Raw genomic sequence first — 6000 nt, 5'->3', positions numbered from 1 at the left:
GTAGAATAACATTTCTCAACAGGGCAGGACAGGATGGCAGTTCTGATGGCATATTATGTGACTTCTAACTGGAGAGGATATCAAACGTAATGATTGTATTGCTGGATTGTGTTGCCTTGATGATGGCAGATTATGCAACTTAGGACAAATTACATGACTCTCTGACAACATTGCAGCAGTTTCACATTTCCAAAATATTCTGAGCTTTCTATATTCTGACATCCAATAATGTGTTGCCTGATGGCACTGGTGCCCGTGTGAAGGCTATACAAATATGGAAATGTCAGTCCTTTTAATTCTGTCGTGGTATAAAAAACAAATATGGGTCATCAAAAGTCTCTCTTCTGCTTTGAATGGGCCAAACCTCCCAAATTCCTTCTTTCTTCAGGGCCTCATTCCATGCATTGTAGGTCCAGGGGCGCACTCATTGGTTGTTAGCTCTCACATCCACATAGGCCTGTCCCAACAAGTGACAACCAAATCAGACCTATTTGAGTTTGTTGGGACTAGTTGCAGACTGGTCTCATTGAGTCGCTGAAGATGTCAAAATACATGACTAAAGCTCAAGGCAGTGCGCCACACCTGCCCCTGGCTGAGATTACATAAATGATTGCCAGTGAAGTCGTGAAGTACTGGATTTGAACCTCCCAAACTGTTCCTTTTTCTATGAGTATGCAGAAGGTCAGTTAAGAAACAGTTGCTAGCCCCAAGCTGTATGTACAGCTAAAAGACCCCCAGATATACGGACTGCTGTTTAACGTTATATTATAACCCGCTTACAGCATGTTGCATGCCATTGTTGGAAATTAAGTACTATTTTGATACTATTTATTGCATGTTTAATGGTATTTTGTATAACTATATTATAGTTTTTCCATCTTAAAATTGATTTTCTGACCATTTTATCCAAATTAGCGTTGGATGGAGGCAGAACTCAATACAATGTAAGAACCAGTTCTGAAAGAGATGCCATTCAACTGCATGGTACATTCACACACCTCACCCACTCTCACACAATTTAAAGTTGGATGCCAGTTAGTCTAACACATACATCTGTGGAATGTAAGAGGAAAACCCAAGGAAATTTCTTGGGAAAAACTGCCATTAGACACAAGGAATGGGCAAAAAAAAAAACAACACTCAAACCATGTGTTCCACACCTTACGTGTATCCCCTTTTTATTTATTGGTAGTTTATTATTGATTCTGTTCATTACTGACAAAACAGACATGGGCTAGAATTATTGTCACCAATTAAAACTCTGACTACTTTATTAGCAGCGTTCTCACTATGCAATGTTAGTAAAACAATAACACAAATGTACCCAGTCTGAAGAAAGGGCATTTAGGGTAACATTTCAAGCATTAGTTAAGAAGGAAAATCCACAACAATGTCTTTCTGTTTTGAAATCACTCCACATGCCGCCTTGAGAGGTTGCAGATGTGGGTACAAACAGAGATGACAGGAATGGTGGAGCTGTCAAGATAACTATTGCTTACCTAGAGATATTAGAATTTTTATTAAAAAACATAATACATAGAATTACCAAACTTTCTTTGTCCAATTCGAGCCCAGAAGGGTCAGAGATAGGAAGCATCCCTAGGCCACCAGTCCCAGTCACATAGACACTGCCACTCACATTCTCATGGATGCAACAGAGAACTGCCAGTTAACTAAACAATAAGTGCTTTGGGATACGGGCAGAAAACCTTGGGAAACAACAAAATTACTAGTGTTAAATGAACACAAGGAAACACTCCTACCACATATATACTGGGGCACTTCATGTCTGTTTCTGACAATGTCATTCATTGTTAAGATTCTTGAATAAGTCAGTTGTGAAAGGCAAAGAGGCATTTATATGACATCTGAACTTTTTTTCTCAAAATAAAAACCCAACAAAACAAGCTCACTTTATGTTTTTGTTTTTATATTTTGAAGACTTCATTAACCTTGCTTTATCCACTTTGGTTTTAGTCACTGTGTTCAGTTTAGTGTTTCATGCCTGACCTGTCTGGCTACTCTTATGAGATCCCTCCTTTAACTAAGTTCTCGTCACTCGCAACTAAATGAAACTAATCTGCTCTGCATGATACACTCCTGTTTATCATGATGCTGGTGAGTGGTAATGTGTTTTGTGTTGGTCAGACACGTAAGTAGGGATGTCACTATTATCTGTACATTTGGCAATACATCTGCAGATAGTCCTACTACACTTTTGTATTTCCATGTACAGTTGACCCCCGAAATTCACGGGGGTTACGTTCCGAGAGCACCCGCAAATAGTGAAAAACCACAAATTTTGGATGTGGGCAAAAAATGGCTATAAATTCCTATTTTTATAGTTTAAACCCTAAATAAGCCCCCAAAACACTTTCATTTAATTTCAAACTCAGCTTAATACACATTACCCTAAAAAAAAGAATGTAAAGGTAATCCCGTATACTGTACAGTACTGTACTGCTATGTCTCCCACAATGCTAGAATGTAAAATATCGATGTTACCCCTATATATATACTGTAATTCATGCAAGTGCATTTTCTTTGGTATGCGCTGTCGATTTCTTTGGTATAAGTAGGATAAATACAGTAATAATTTAATTTAATAAAAAAACAGTAAAATGTACGTGTACTCAACAATAATGAATGATATTGATTGAAGGTGATGATGATGAATTAGCTGTGCAGTACGATGAAGGTATGTAATGAAGATAATGACTGCACAGCAAAGCAGAGGATTTACAGCTCCTTTGGTGGCGCCTCTTCTTCAGGCGCTTCAGGAGGAGTCGAATCTTCTGCCGGGTCTTCTTCTGGTGGGGTTTCATGCTGACTTTTCTTGATAGGTTTGAGGAACATTGTGATGGGAAGTTGCAGTCGCTGTTTCTTTATGGTGGCGAGGAGGATTTTATATGTCTGAATGACAGCATCAATACCATTATTAACTGAGAGCCCAAACCATATAGGGATCCCATGCTTAGGTTCATTGCCAGAAGCCTTAGAAGGTGCAGGGCGTTTGGGTGGCATCTTAGGGCTTTAAGAACAAAACGAAAAACACGAGAACACTCAGCGAAACACTCGAAATAGCTACACGTGGTAAACTGTTATGATGTGGGAATGCTGGGCTGCATTTGCCGGAGATGCATCACAGGGCAGCAGCCAACCAGCAGCAAGGAGAAATGAATAACGCCCTTGGATTGGCTACTTTCAAACCTCCCACCTCTGAGTACAGGGGTATTTCACCATCACAAGCCGCATTTTCCTCTACAGTTGCTTTGTGTTCTCTCTATAGTACTAAAAAATGTATAAAGTATTATATTTTACCAGTAATGGCGCACTGCAAGATAACGTGCAGTGAATACACTTGACTTGAGCATTCCTAGTTTTCATACTCTATCTCTAGCATTTGTTTGCTCAGAGGTTGATGTGCTTGCTGCTTCCTGAGCAGCTCTTCTTTTTTCCACCCTAGCGGCCCGCTTCTTCTCTTCTTTCATCAGCATCTTTTTGTGTTAAAACTGTCAGTGTTTGTGTTGCAATTACGTAGTACGTTTTCTTTAATTTTTCACTTAAGCTGGCATTTAAGTCTTCAATCTGCCTCAAAATGATTTAAGATATGAAGAGGTAGGGGAAGTGACGGCGAAGGTGGTAGGAATGAGAACGGCGCCTGTACACATGCACCGCAAGGCTGCCCTGTTGGCCTTTGCCAAGAGTTGATTCTACAATAAAATAAAATAAAAATAAAACAGGAATAAACTTGGAGGTCAATCATGACCTCGAAAGCGGACAGTAGAGGTCATGTAGTATATGTGTACCAAATTTCTCTCAAAGGGTCAAATGGTTTGTGAGTTACAGGTGATTTAAAATCCTGGACAGACAAACGAACAGCCATGGTAGCGTATTATATAAGAGATATGGAAATTTAGCTGAGTTTATGTTAATATTTATATTACAAAATTAGTAAATTATATTGTTCTTAATAATTTTGCGTTAAAACACATGAAAAATTATATATTGGTACGAAAAAAGCAATAAAAAAATTGTGGAGGTTATTTGTGGTTTCCGCGAACAATTATTAGTTAGGTTCTAAGGGAAAATCTGTGAACGACTGAGGTCGCGAACTCTGACGGGGGTCGACTGTATACACTGTAAGTGCCAGGTGAGACAGACGGGCATCCCAACCAGAATGGAGGTGGAGTTCTTGCCTGAACCAGATGCCACAATGGAAAGACTGCTGGACTGGAGACACAGCTTGGCCAGAAGGCTCTATAATCTTCGTGCTGGGTGGGATCAGTCTGTAATGAATGGACATGGAGAAAGGGACCAGTTTATACCTCCATATGGAAGGTGACAGTGTTCCTCAAGGCTGATCCCAGTCAGGACACCTGCAAGGATGCACAGGAATTGGAGTGTAAAAGTGCAGCTCTATCAGGGTCCTTAGGTGTGACCAGAGGGCACTGTCAGGGGAGGACAATACTGGTTTCCATATGGCTAGGAAGTGCTGCCAACATGCAGTGCACTGTCACTGGAAGCAGTAGTGGTCTTGCTTCAAAAGAAGTCACCGCCTCACATCAGGGAATCAGAGTTGGGAGGAGGCATGTGAAAGAGGAAGAATCGACAGAACATTGGATTGATTATTGATTTATTGACGGGTGATTATTGAAGAGGCCTGGCAGATAAATAAAAATCTTTTATTTAAATCCAGAATTGTGTTGGGCATTACTGTGTCTGTTTGCTTGGGGTTCAGGAGCACCCCCTGGTGGATATAACACTTTAAATGTAAATTTAACACTGATGATTTTGCTCTGTACCTGAAAATGAACTAAAGAAGAAAATTACTCCACAATGACAGTGACTAAGTGCAACATTCACACCCAAGAATTTTGAAGAAGCTGCACTAAAACTGCTCCAGGGTGTTCTTCACATCTTTCAGTTAATTAAAAACCAATAAGAGACAACATTTGTGAAATATATTCCCCACATCATTCACAAATAATGAATCTTATTGCCACAAGTAAAATATACCATTACTCTGTGATTAGGGGGGTATAAGGTTGAAAAGATGAATATGGTCAGATGTGTGATGTGCTGCACAGAAGGGAATTCCAGATACACTCCTTAAAATTCCCACCCACTTTAATCACAAATATTAAAAGGGGTGAAACACCCCAACAGGTCTGACTGGATATGCAGTGTCCTGCCTGAAAGGTACAATAATTCAAGACACCCCTTATAAGTCACATAGTGATATGATGTATACAACTGGCCTGAGACTTTATCAGAATTAAAGAGTTACATGAAACTGAACTTGGGACACACATCCTATAGAAACTAATAAATTACTGAAATGCACATGTTGCCATACAAAGTCCCTTGCATCTGGAAAACTCCAACTATGTTACTAAGGTGCTGTCACCTGAGCATAAGCAATGGAGACTATTGAGGCCATCATACATCTGATTGGTTCAATTATCACATGCAGTCAACTGTTCAAAGATGGCAAGATGTCTACTTCTACAGCATTCCTGCTCAGCTTTGCACCCCACCCATCTTATCTGTCCATAAAGAAGAGTTTTCTTGTTTCTGTCTTTTCTGTTCAGTGTCCTCAAGCCAGTAGATGACCATGCACACTTTCCACCAAGTATGGTGTTTTGTTGTGGAATCACTTCACAATCCATCCCAGGTTGCACATTTTGCACTGTGGTAACTACCAGTGGTTAGATGTGAACACATGACATCTATATTACAAGGGTCCTCAGAGGCAGCACCTTATGGTGGGAGCTAATATGAGAACTCCCATTCTTGGCTGCACAGAGACAGTCTGTAAGTATCCTAAGTGGAGTAAGTAGAAGGTTTCCTGGTGATGTCAGCTCTCTCTCTTTCTTTCACTCAGTCCTCACCTTTCTACACAGTGCTGCCACTACACTCCACCCATCCGCAATACCAATCCTGCCGACTACACCAAGTGTTTTGCTGTAAAATCACACCATAATCCATTCAAGTTTG

Source organism: Erpetoichthys calabaricus, chromosome 17, assembly GCF_900747795.2.
Source record: "Erpetoichthys calabaricus chromosome 17, fErpCal1.3, whole genome shotgun sequence".
Lineage (NCBI taxonomy): Eukaryota > Metazoa > Chordata > Cladistia > Polypteriformes > Polypteridae > Erpetoichthys > Erpetoichthys calabaricus.
This window is presented reverse-complemented; position numbering follows the sequence as displayed.